General features: G+C 59.9%; 2 long non-coding RNA genes across 2 annotated transcripts; one reads left to right on the forward strand and one right to left on the reverse strand.

Annotated features, from left to right (window-relative positions):
• Positions 1 to 508: 508 nt before the first annotated feature.
• Positions 509 to 3,641, reverse strand: LOC128316135 (uncharacterized). Its single transcript, XR_008299746.1, has 3 exons — positions 2,519 to 3,641; positions 1,295 to 2,284; positions 509 to 680 (listed from the first exon to the last, which is right to left on the reverse strand). It is a non-coding gene; the product is annotated as an uncharacterized LOC128316135 (long non-coding RNA).
• A 99-nt stretch (positions 3,642 to 3,740) lies between these two features.
• On the forward strand, positions 3,741 to 12,495 carry LOC128316134 (uncharacterized). Its single transcript, XR_008299745.1, has 3 exons — positions 3,741 to 9,270; positions 10,367 to 10,484; positions 11,104 to 12,495. It is a non-coding gene; the product is annotated as an uncharacterized LOC128316134 (long non-coding RNA).
• Positions 12,496 to 13,118: the final 623 nt, after the last annotated feature.

Here is a 13,118-nt window from a genome sequence, read left to right on the forward strand (position 1 = left end):
CCGCCCAGGCGTGGAAACCGAATGAAACCATATAAAGAGCAGATCGGCCTACTGTCTGGCGGCGGGAGAGAATTTCTGGGAAAAACTTCTAATGCACTGAAAGTCTTGCTGACTTTGGGTTGGGGTTTTCTTGGGCCTGTTTTCCCCGCGGAAAGCCCTTCCCCGCAGGTCACTACTTACAGCGACTCGGGTGGCTGTCGCTCAAGGGCGGTCGTTGGAAAACGCTTCCGGTGCATAACCGAAACAACTCAACAGGGGAGAGTTGAACGTTCATCGCTACGTCACTTTGTTAAAGGCACATGCGAGTAACGGTTATTCACGTGCGGCCGGTTCTGTCCTCATAGGACGGTCGCCTCCCTCCTAACGTGGAAACAAACTCAATCCCCACAGGTAAGCACGTCAGGAACCTTGCTACTGACGCCCTAGGAGACCTCAGTTCCCAGCACAGGCAGGGGCTGGCCCCCGATGAGCCCCGAACCTCCCATCTTCAGGGACCTCCCTGGACAGTGTCACCCCCACCCTGAGGCAGATCCCATCCCCCTTACTGGAGAGAAAGTCTTAATCACCTGTAGGGGCACAGGCTGAGCTGACCATAGTTCTCCTGGTGGGCAGTGGGGCCTCGGTGGGGAATCTCCTTCTGGAAGCCTCGGTCCGCCCCGACAGCAGAGCCCAGCCCGTGTCTGCGGTGGGCAGGGCACAGCACAGGGCTAGGTCCCCAGGCACAGACGTCAAACAGTCCTGGCCCCATCCATGCCCGGGCCTCGGCCGAGGACACAGCTGGACTCTGAGCCGCATGGGGGGCCTCAGGCAGCACCCCTCCATGCCCCAGTGTGCCATTGGGCAGGTAAAACATGGGTCCCTCCCTGCCTGCAGGATGTGGGGCCAGAGCACGGGTACTGGGGAGCCTGCGGTCCTGGGGCCACGGTCAGAAAGGGTCCCTGCCCAGGCACCCCCTCCAGCCTTGACCACCAGGTCCCGGTCCAGAATGGCTCAGGCCTAGGGACACAGGCCCTGCAGGGTCCTCTGCCCTTCTCTGCAGCCATGGGGCTGGGGCCCTGGACACAGGACCAGGTCTCTCTGTCTCCACCTGCTGGGCTGATACTGCCTCCGCCTTGCCTCCCCGTCAGCCTGGAGATCTTGGGGCAAGTGTCCCGTGAGCCAGCTCTTTGTCCCCAGGTGAGCACAGCCCAGGCAGAGCTGGCTGGTGCTGGGGAGAGCCTCCCTCCCTGGCCTCTGCCCAAACCCCACCCCACCCCCACCCAGGGCCCCTCAGGCAGTCCCCGGCTTCCCCCACCTTCCAAGGGAGGCCCTTCTGTCTGTGGCACACAAGTGAGGGGGTGTCTTCAAGAAATGTCCCAGGAAATGCAGGGATTCCTGGGCCATTCCCGATCCACTCTGGTGCTGGAACCGGGCCGGCCTTGCTCAGGGTCAGGGCTGCCTGGACAGTGCACTTGGAGCCTGCCCCCACCAGCCTCCTGGGGCCGGTGGGGGGGGGGGGGTGGAGACCCAAAATTCAAGGGCAGATGAAGCGGGGAGCCTGCCAGGGAGCCTCAGACTGCGTCCCATGTCTCTCGTGCCCCCTCCTGTGCCTGGGACCCCTGCACCCCTGCCTCTGCTCCGAGCCCCTCCAGACCCCTTTCCCCTTGGGAGGTTTTCCACCTGGGAATCATGACATATCACTCCCTTTGTCCTTTGATAAACTTTTGTCACCGGGACCTGAGGGAAGGCCCTTCTGTGTCCAACGCCCCTTCCCCTTTCTGCCCCCGGCCCCTGCCAGGCACCACCCTCAGCCGCCCCACTCGGCCCAGCATCTGTCCCAGGAACCCAGCCCCTGACACACCCCCTGGGGCCCTGGCCCCAGCCTCCCACAGGCCTGGGAGGGGCCCACTCCGTGGTCTTCAGGCCCTTGGCTCCTCGGTCTCCCAGACTGGGTTCAAGTGTCCCTTCCTCACGGAAGCCTCTACCCTCCCCTGCGCCTGAGCCCCTCCCCACAGCTGCTCACAGGGAAGTCAGAGACCAGCTCAAGCCCAGCGAAAAGGACAACGCAGCAGAGTGGGGTGTGAGGGGTGCGGGGAAAGCAGGGCCGAGGGGGTGCTGTGCGGTAAGCGCCGTGTGAAAAAGGGGAACCAGTCCGCCAGCGGACCTGACTTCAGGAGCGAGAAGGACAGCCCAGGTTCAGGGTCAGGAGAAGGGAGGAGGTACACACGGAGGATGGAAAAATAGGGGAAAACCGGGACGTGGAACGTACAGTTGGCTCCTTCAAAGAGCAGCAGACTTGGGGCGCCTGGGTGGCTCAGTCGGTTAAGCGTCCGACTTCAGCTCAGGTCACGATCTCGCGGTCCGTGAGTTCGAGCCCCGCGTCGGGCTCTGGGCTGATGGCTCAGAGCCTGGAGCCTGCTTCCAGGGAGATTCTGTGTCTCCCTCTCTCTCTGCCCCTCCCCCGTTCATGCTCTGTCTCTCTCTGTCTCAAAAATAAATAAAACGTTAAAAAAAAAAAAGAGCAGCAGACTTGACAGACGTTTGACTAGATGCACTCAGAAAAACGGACTCAAATTAGAAAAGGAGGCATGAGAGTGGGGGCATCAGCACCGACCCCACAGAAACAAGGGGCCGTGGGAGGTCCGGGAGGAACACGCGTAGGCCAACGAGGACGCCCCTCGCGGGAAGGACAGAAGGCGCAGCCGGTGCAGGAAGCCGTCCTGAGAGGTTTTCTTAGAGTTTCCACCAGTGGGAGCAGTTACACCACCGATGGGACGTGAAGGAAGAGAGAGGTGACAGGATCCTGGCAACTGGAGCAGGCACTCGGTCCCAGCGAGGTGACGGCCTGGGAGCCGCGCAGGGTGTCTCTGGACCAGACGGAGCACGTGTGTTCCTGACGGCGAGGCTCCCGAGCCACAGCAAGGCTCTCAGGCAGGCAAGTGTCACGTGGACTCGGGGCCACGTGGAGGACCTCAGCCCCACTCCCCTCCCCCAGGTGGCAGGCCCTCAGGGCTGGGGTCTCTGTTCAGGAGGCCCCTGGGGGTCTAGTCTGCCCCACCCCCCTACCCCGGCTTGGCCCAGCCAGCACTCCACAGCGGGCCCCTGGCGTCCGTGCAGCCAGGAAGGGTGTACTCCAGGCGGGGTTCGGAAGGTGCTGAGAGCTGGGGGGTGGGGGGAGGGTGGGCCTGGTGCTGAGCCCCCAGGTGTCAGCACCACTGCCCACTGGGGTGTGCACTAGGGAAGTCTGGGACGCAGAGCCCCAACCGCTGCCACACCCCTGCCTGCCTTGATGTGGCTTCTGCAGGGAAGGGTGGGGCCGCCGGGGCCGCAGCCTCAGAGCCCTGCACGCAGGAAGGAGTAGCACCCGACCGGGGAGGGACCCAGAATAGCCCAGCGAGAGGCACACGTGCTGAGCACCAGGAACAGGGGAGGCTGTGGGCGTGCTTGTTCAGGCGTAGAGAGGCCAGTGCGGGTGGGAGGGAGAGGCAAACCGCGGGCTTCCTGGAGGAGGTGGTGTCATCCCAGCCAGGCCTGAGGGGCCGAGGCAGCCAGAGTGGCAGGGCCGTGTCCAAGAGGGAAGGAGCCACGGGCAGGTTCCGGGACCCGCAGAGCTGCTTTGCTCTGAAGAGAGGGGCCACGGGCTGGCCAGGACACCAGGCCACGTGGGTGGGCAGTCAGGGAGAAGACAGGAATGGACAGGCGAGAGGCGAGGCCTGAACTAGGGCAGGGCCCCAGAGGTGGTGGGGGAGAGGGGTTGGGGAGGAGGGAGCAAACAGCCCGGAGGTGGTGGTGGCCAGCTGGGACGGTGACCAGCACCCAGTCTTGGGAGCCACCTTCCCTCTGCAGGCCCAGGTCCCAGAGTCTGGCCAGGAGCCACCCCCACAGTATGTTTAGACCAAACTCCCAGCCCAACGGGGACTCCCCAGCACGAGAGTGAGAAGGGGGACAGGCCAGGTCACTTCCCGAGTCTCCCAGCCCAAGGCTGCCTGGGTCCAGGCAAGTGGCTTCTGTGCCCCCGGATGCAGGCGGTGGGCCAGCAGGGAGGGGGGAGGCCGGCCAGTGTTGGCATAGCAGGTGTTCCTTCTGAGCCCCCCAAACACCCAAGAAAAGCAGGTCCAGGGTGGATGTGGTGGAGGTGGGGAACTGAGGTGGCAGCAATGTCCTAGGATGGGACGGACAGGACACCAGTGTCCCCATCTGGGCCTCAGTGTCCCCATCTCGGGTCAGGAAGGGCCATGTGGTCCTTGGGTGGAGCCTGAGTGGACCTGCTGGGCAAGCTCTATCACCAACCCATTCTCCTCCCTATGTGAAGGGAGTCCTCCCCTGGGGTGGTCCACAGCCTCCGGGACCCATGTCTGAATGCCTCGTGGGGCCCCGTAGCTCATCCGCCATGGTGGCTGGACCCCAGTCCTGCCTCCATGAAAGTACCTGGGCCCTCAGCGGGGCACAGCCCTGGCCTCTCACTCCTCACAGGCCAGGCCTGGGCAAAGGTGTTCAAAGGCTGGACCCCAGGATACTCCCCAGAAGATTCTAGGTGGAACCCTGGGTCTCCAAACTCTGGAGGGGTCACGGGCATCCCCACACCCTCCTGTCCCCAGCACCTGGCAGGAGATGCTAGATCAGGCCCCAAGGTCAGGTCTCAGTTGCCAGAGTCAGGGGTACCCCAGGGACCGAGCAAGTCACTGAGGTAGGGAAACCATACCACCTACCCCCAGGTCACCCCCACTATGCCTCACCACCACCCCACCAGTCAGAACTTACAACCCCTACCTCAGACTCGCCTGAAGGATCCAGAAGCCCTGGAAGGAGGGTCTGGGGCCTCCAGGGAGGCAGGAGAGGCTCAGGTGAGTGCTTGGAGTAGCCATCAGAGGCCAAGTACCCAAAGTTTTGGGAGGAAGGGACAGGCTGGGCCCTACAGGAAGGGAAGGCGAGGCTGGGGCTTCTGCAGGACGCAGGGGTGGGGGACGGCTCGGCCCCACGGGCCCCTGGGACACAGGACCTAGGAGTGCTGCCTTCAGTGAACTACAGGCCGAGAGCCCTGGATGGTCCTGGCCCAGTAGGTGCTGCTTGTGTTTCTTCCTGGAGCAGTCAGGGTGGAGAGGGCTGGAGACCCTCCTCAGGGAGGGTGGAGGCCTCTTCAAGCTTGAGGGGAGTGTCGCAGAGTAAAACCCTACCCCGCAGAGAGGACATGGGACAGGTCATGGAGCAGGGGTGGGTGAGCCAGGGGCACCAGGGCACAGGCAGGTCAGCAAGGGGAGGGAGAGTCTGGCCCTGGTCTGACCCCACCATGGGGGATCCTGCAGCTACTCCTGGGAGAGGAGAGCCCACCCTGTGACTTCACATGAGGAAACTGAGGCTCAGAGAGGGGCAGGTGGTTGCTGAGGGTCACAGACACGAGGAAGGGGCAGGAGCCACACAAGACATGGCAAGGAAGGGTGGGGAGACCTCATAGCTCAAAGGAGCCCCCCAAGAACCGCGCTGCCCTTGCAGCTTGGAGCCCCCACCCTCAGAGCCCCCTGCCACCTGGGCCCGCCTAGTCACAGCCATCCTGTCCCCAGGACAGAGAGGTGCCCACAGCCTGCAGGGACCAGGTTGGGGGTGGGTGTAAGTGGGCAGGTGCTGGGCTGGGACTGCGGTCCACCAGGTGACTGCATTCATGAGACCCCCTTTAGAGTCCCCATAGGGTGAGACACCTTACAGGACTGGTCTCTGGAGGGTGCGTCCAGGATAGAAGCATCGAGGGTCCCAGGCATGGAGCACAGAGTCTCAGGGCAGACATCGGGGTGAGGAATCTTGAGGGGTGCCCCGGAGCAGAGCCCGGGAGGGGCGGGGAGCAGACAGGAGGAGGGTAGGGACAAGTGAGGACAGCATTCGGAGGCAGGACCAGCAGCGACCACACAGTGGCTGGAGACAAGAGCCCCTGAGACCAGTGGACATCCTTGCCAAAGTGCCAGAGACCGAGAGGCAGGAGGAATCCCCAGATGGGAGGGCACGGCTCCAACCCAGCCAGTGACCAGCCTGGTCATGATGACAGAGGCAGGGCCCCTGCAGGGCCAAACCCCCGGCAAATGAACACAGCCCGTGTACAGGAACACACACTGTCCCAGACATTATAGCCGAACCCCAAAACACAGGGGTCAAGCAGGAAACGACCCAGTCCGAATGCCACCCGTTCAGGCTCAGGAAAGTAAGCGGAGAGAACCAGGCAGCTGTGGGTGTGACCCAGAAGGGACTGTTGGCACCTTGGACCCGGGGGAAGGGGAAGAGGAGGAGCACACACCGCCCGGGAACAGCCCCCCAGGGGGCCCCCACTGCCCACAGGAGTAAAGCAGGACTCCTGGGCCCAGACCCCTCGAAACCTTCACTGGAGGACCTGGAGTCCTCAACCACAGAAATCCCCAATTCGTTGGCTCAGGCCAAAGCAGACAGAAGCTGTTCTTCCAGAGCTGCCCAGGCGATTGTAATGTGTGGCCAGCATGGGGGTCCGGAGGTCGGCAGGGTCCCAGCAGAAGGAAGGGCAAGCAGCGGTGGGGGGCGTGCCCCAGCACCAAGACCGGAAGTGCACCCCAGCAAGGGCACCTGCACGGTGACAGAAAGGACCGGCCCTGGAAAGTCAGCTCAACTCACCTGTTGAGCCGGTTGCAGAACACGGAGACACGAAATTCACAGTAGGTTCTAGGTCAAACCCACCAGGCCCTCCCCAGCCCCCACAGCAAGTGGGGGGCATCTAAGATGTCAGAGAGCCTGCCCCCGAGCCAGTGGGTACTTTCCCTCCTAGCCAGGGGCACATCCTGCCCTTAAGTCAGCCGCCTTCCCCCCCTGCCTGTGCTGCAGCGCGCGCAGCGCCAGGCCCTGCCAGATAGGGAGTCAGCTCCTGAGCTCGCTCAGTACCCTGCTCTGCCCTCCGGCCGGGCCTGGTCCACACGCCTGGGGTGGGGGGCCCAGGGACGGGAGAGAGCAGGGCCAGGCTCAGGGGACTTCCCACCTGAGCTGCATCGTGGCTTTTCTCCAGGACAAGGACGGAGACCCATGGGACGCACAGGGAGAGTCAGAAATGGAGCTGGCGGAGGGCATCACACTTGGCGAGGGCTCCCCCAGCTCTCCGGGTGGGGATGGGGCCCCAGACACCATGCTCTGGAAGCTGAAGCCCAGGCTTCTAGAAATGGAAGTGAAGACACCCCAGGAGGAGACCTGGGGCAGACCAGAGCTGGGCCCACCGGGTGGGGGAGCCCTGAGCCCCCACACTGAGCTCCTTACCTCTCCCTCCCCGGGCCAGGATTGGGCCCCGACGGGGATGGGGCTCACCACCAGTGAGGGAGTGCAGCTGTGAGGCCCATGGAGGCCGGCCTTGGGGAGGTGGCTGGACTCGGACACCAGGGCCCTCTGTGTCAGGCCCGGTGCAAGGAGCAGGTGGCCCCCACCCACCTTCACAGGTGCCACAGGTACCATCCTGGGATAGGCCGGCAGCAGGTGCCTCCCTCCAGCCCCCTGCCAGCCTGACCAGGACCTCGGTGGCTTTGTGCCAGGGGCCCTGCTGACCAGCTGTCTGCCTGCAGCTGCCTCCCTCCCCTCTCCCAGACTCAGGCTGGGCGAGGGGCTCCCTCTGACCTGCCCTCCAGCTCCTGCCCCTTCCTGCCTCTGTGGACCTTAAGGTCCTTCCAGGGAGGGCTCTGTCCTTGCCCTCCAAGTGTTCCGTGCTCTCCAGCGGGACCCATGTGGTGCCTCGTGTACAAGCCCCCGGTGATGCGGGTGCCCATGGCTCTGGGTCACAGCCTGAGGGTCGTTGAGGCTCCACACCCTCGGGGTGAGGCTTGTGACCCAGGCTCTGTCGTGCCAATCCTTCCCTATCATGCAGTCCGGTAGAGATGTCTCAGATGAACCGCTGGAATCCCTCCTTCCTCTCGAGACAGCAGATCCTTAACCCCAGGCCTCCCTCGCTCCTATTCGTGTCTCTGCGTCCAGGTGTGTTTGAGAAATGAAGTGACATTTGTGAGCGACATGGTGTTCGGCATGGCGGCAGATCGTTCCCCCTCAGAAACCTCTTCCAGCTTTGGGCGTGACTGGAGCTTCAGGGCTTCCGAATTGCCTGGAGACCCTGTCGCCCCACCCACGTGCCCTCCCAGCCAGGGGACCGGCTCCGAGTCGGATGGGGAGTCCCCCTACGTTGTTTAACAAATTCTACATCTAGTGGTTTCCAATGAGTTTTTTGCTTTTTAGCAGTTTGAAATCACCATTTTGTGTCCCCCCGGTCCCCGAGCCTCCTGCTACTAATTACTTCCCTCACCAAGTTCCTGGCTGGAGTCACCCTGCTTTCCGTAGATGGTCACATGGGCCCCAGAAAGGTGGCTCCGATGGGTCCTTCGCAGCTGCCCGTTGCCGTAACTCTGACGGGCCGTCCCTGATCTTTGTCTCCTAAATGCTGAGAGGACGCCCCATGTCTCTCTGTTCTTTTGCTCATTGGCTGTCCCAGGAAGAGACAAACAGGTGTCGTGAAAGAGAATTGCTAAGCGACAACTCGCAGTGTAGACCCAGGATGATGGCCACCTTGTTTGCCAGAGCTTTGCTCAGGAAGCCGTGCCGGGTAGGTTGTTAGGTGCTGAGGGGGCAGCTGACCCCAGGGAGGGAAAGCGGGGGCCGGGGGGGGGGGGCGTTTAGAAAGAGAAGCTGGTGCCAGCCTGGCTTTGCTGTTATTTCCCCCGATGGCAGCCACGAGCACATCACGTGAGTGCATCTCACCATCAGGGCCTCACTCCCTCTCAGCTGTGCCATAGGTCACAAGATCAAAGCTGGATGGCGTGGCTGTGGTCTAGGCCCTGACAACATCCGGGGACAGCATCTGGGGATGGGGCAATTTCTACATGGAGCCGTTCCATAAAACTGTGTGAGTCAAATTTTGAAAGTGAAGTGTAACGTAGTTGAAGAAATATGTACAGACTGTAAGTGCACAGAGCGAGCACTTATGTGTCAGCCCCCCGAGAAGCCCACTGGGTAATCCCTCTCCTGTCCTCCCCGTGGGTAAGCTCCGTGATGTCCTCTAACGCCAGAATGAGTGTCACCTGTCTCGGCCGTCATCCGCAGGGATGTGCATGTCCCAACACGGATTTTTCGTGTCTGGCATCTTGCAGAGTTCACTGGCGGGATTCCACAGGGGGCTGTGCACAGCTGTCGTCCATCCATTCCCTTTGCTGAACCATATGCCCTTGTTTGGGTATAGCAGACTTCTTGTCCAATCCACTGATGATGGCCGTGAGGTTGAGGGTGCTGCTGGGGACGTCCCTGGCCCCGGCTTTGGTGAACAGGTGCACACATTCTGTTTCCCTGACTCGGCGTAGATGCACAGGGGCGGGGAAAACTCACCCTGGACTAAATGCTGCTTGGGTCCTTAACTTAAACGCAAGTCCCCAACTGATCTCACTGTTTCCAGGTAAGTTAACTGACTCCCAGAACAACAATCAAGAAAATGTACAGAATATAAAAATAACCAGCACCAAAAAGATAAGCTTCCTGTCATCTGATTTCCCAGTATCAGGCATTCAACAAATAGGAAAAAAGAACCCATAAGGATAAGAGGAAGCAACGAGTTAAAACAGACCAATAATGACACAGATGAAAGAGGCGATAAGGACATGATCACAGAAACACAAATGGTCTAAACTCCCTGGTGAAATGGCAGAAATCGTCAGATTTGGTTAAAAAAACAACAACTCTATGCTATCTATAAGAAGCCCACTTTAAATATGAAGATAATATAGCGAAAGCAATAGGATGGAAAACGATACGCCATGTCAAACCAAAGGAAAGCCATATGGCTCTTAAAACATCAGATAAAATAGATGTCAGAAAAAGGACTATTATCAGAGATAAAAAGAGCAGAGGTCTATTAATCAAGAGAACATAACATAACAGATGCGGTTTATGCATCTGTAAGAGCTTCAACATACTTGAAGGAAAACTGAGCCACAAGGACAAATAGACAAATCCCCTCTCACTCATTTCTACCTGGCTCACGGCAGTCCCCACCTCACGCTGCCCTGGTGGTTTCAAGCTGCGTCCGCAGGGCCCTTCTGCAGTCAGCCAGCGGCTTGGCTTTCAACCGGGTGCCTCAACCCTTTGGCAAGGAAGCAGTTCCCAGCCCCCCAGCCCAGAGCAGGGACTGCATTTCCTGCTGGGCTCTATTCAATCCTGTTTATCAGCTGGGACGTAACAAGGCAGGGCCTCAACGGACCTAGAGACCCAGCGACGCCTTGCAAGTTACCAGCCTCAGGTGAAGGCTCCGTAGACTGTCGGGGACAGGGGTGGCCCCCTCGATTCTGCAGCAGGTTCACAGGAATCCGGGGTTGATGATTCTCAGGCCCATCCTTCCAAACATCTCCATCTGTGCCTACAGGTCATTCTGTTCCTGTCAGAGCCCCATCCTTGGTGTAAGAGACCTGTCGCATTTTCAGCTCTGCCACCCTTAAAATCAGATCCTAGGCTGACCTCCAGCATCCGTTCAAAGTATACGGGTGAGTGGGTTCCCACTCATTGGCAATTAAGGCTCATCCCATTGGGAACCCTGGGAAGTACCATGTGGAATGTTCCAGAGAAACTAGGCTGCTCGCCACCAGACTCTCCTTGCCTATTTGTTGAGGGAAGCCTTGGGAGTGACTGTAAAAGCCTGGGCACTTCCAGGGTGCGTTCCGTGGCACCTGAGAAGGTCCTCAGGTGGTGAAGCAGAGACCGGCCAGCTGAGTCTCAAGCTGCCGCGATGCAGGGGTGATGCCCCCACAGCTGGGGGTGGACTCGGCTGGCCCGAGGGGAACGTCCGCGAAGGGGGTGAACACAGACGTGGCGCTGGAGGTCTTAACATCTTGGTGGCAGCATTGCCTTAAACATTTCTTCCCTCTGGCCACAGCGGACTGGGCGGAGAGCTCCGGGCCGTGTGTTCTGCCACAGAACCATGAGGAAGATGCGTTGTCTTGACGTCCACGTCGGGGCCCACATCGGGGCACCTGGGGTCTGGCACGGGGATGTCTGGGGGGTGGCTCTGAGAACTTGAACCCTGCCACTGGCAGATACGAGCCCCTGCCTCCGGCAGTGGTCTCAGAAGATCACACCCATTCTCTCCAACCCTCATGCCTTCAGACCAACAACCAGGGTCGGGACAAAGCGGGATCGTCGGTCTTGACTCGAGGGGACTAGCTTATCCGAGGAAGGAATTGCAGTGTCTGGCAAACGTGTGTCCGCAGGGACTGGGCAAAGTCAGGTAGGACTGGACCCGCGCGCTGGGACCAAGGGCTGGGGCAAAGCGTAAAGTGGGTATGGGGCCTCCGCTGACATAGGAGCATCCCCTTGTGACCGTGTGACCAGCGTCCTGGCAAGGGCACCTGAGACCGGTCCTAATGCATTTCTGGAGGCTGCATCAGGGTCCTGCTGTACATGAGGCAGACAGCTATGAACTTCCTCTGCAACATGTGGAAGGCTCAGGAAAGGGGAAATGTTAGGACAGGGTTTTCTTGTGACACCGGTGACTCTGCTCCCCAAGAGGTCCCAAAGGAGCCTCCCTAAGGCCACAAGGAATCCCCAGTGAGGGGGAGTCAGCATCTGCCCTATAGATATTTCCAAGCTTGTATTTATTTCTTCCGGCACGATTAGTCTGCGCTCCACAGTCCGTGCCTGATACACGGGGTGGCCGAGAGCCAGGTCTTTGCCAGCCTGCCCGCTGTCCACTGTTCCTGCTGGGTCTCGCCCATGTGCTTGCTGATTTTTGCATGGAGTTCATTGTCCTCCCAAAACTCCTTGTAGGGGCCCCTGGGGGAGCTCAGTCGGTTAAGGGTTCGACTTGATTTCGGCTCAGGTCATGAACCCCTGGGTCGTGGGTTCTAGCCCCACATCAGGCTCTGCTCTGAGTGTGGAGCCTGCTTCAGATTCTCTCTCTCTCTCTCTCTCTCTCTCTCTCTCTCTCTCTCTCCCCCCCCCATCTGCCTCTCCCCACCTCTGTCGGAGTACTTTGACACCCAGCCAGAATGAAGACACTGTTCTTAGGAGACGATCAGTGTTTGCTGCTACCCAGCACCAGTCTGGGCCGGTTTCAAAAACCACGTATGGCTTCAACTTTTTATTCTGTTTTGTTCTTAGACTGCTTGCTTACGTAATGTGATTGGCACAGTGCCCAGCACCCTCTCCCCGTGGTCCAGCCCTGGGTCCAAAAGGGTGGAAAGTGTGGCTGGTCCGTTGGCTGTCCCCGGGGCTCTGCTTCCTAGACCAAGCATGTCAGGGCTTCCCGATCCTTCCCAGCCATGGTCCTGCCCTGCCCGCTCAGAAACAACCCCAGGGACACAGTTCTGGGCCCGAGTCAGAGAAAAGAGGGCTCTCCGGGTGGAGAGAGGAAGAGGAGGGACCGAGACCCACAGCGGTGGAAGATCAGGAAGGAGGCGGCCTGGCCGTTGTCTTCAGCAGGTGGCAGCACTGGGCAGGAGGGCCGGAGGACAGAGAGGACCAGGGACGAACAAGCCAGTTCTTTCTTCAGACACAAGGAACGTGAGGTCCTCCTCCTTTTGGACTCCAGGCCGAAAACTGTGCACAGTTTTGGACTCTGCACAACCACAAAATCCTGCTGGTCTAGAGACCAGGAGACAAAGAAAGGAAGAAAGACTTCCCACCCCAGCTCATGAAGGGACAGCCCCCTTCCCCAGGCTCACCTTGACCTGCGGGACCTGAGTGGGGGGCTCTGAGAACTCAAAGGACTCGGGATGGGCCAGGGTTGGAAAAAAGGCAGTGGGAGGTGGCTATGTTCCTGATTGTTTGGGCCTCCCCACCAAGCTGAGGGTCCTCCCGGGGCAAGGACACTGACCTGAGCAGCGTCCCAGGGAGGGGCCAGGCTGTGGCCTGTGGACAAGGCCTGCTGGGGTCGAGGACGGGGATGATCAGGGCTACAGGCTGAATAAGTCCCAAGAAATAGAAATCATATAGGCAGCATTCTACAGTATCATGCAACGAAACCAGGTCTTAAAAATGAAAAGACCCTTCCACCGGGAAATTTTAATTGAAAACTCTTCAATATATCTAGAGACAAAAAGGAGACACAGACCCAGGGGCGCCTGGGTGGCTCAGTCGCTTAAGCATCCGACTCTTGGTTTCACCACAGATCACGATCTCAG

The sequence above is a fragment of the Acinonyx jubatus genome, chromosome B3 (assembly GCF_027475565.1).
Source record: "Acinonyx jubatus isolate Ajub_Pintada_27869175 chromosome B3, VMU_Ajub_asm_v1.0, whole genome shotgun sequence".
Lineage (NCBI taxonomy): Eukaryota > Metazoa > Chordata > Mammalia > Carnivora > Felidae > Acinonyx > Acinonyx jubatus.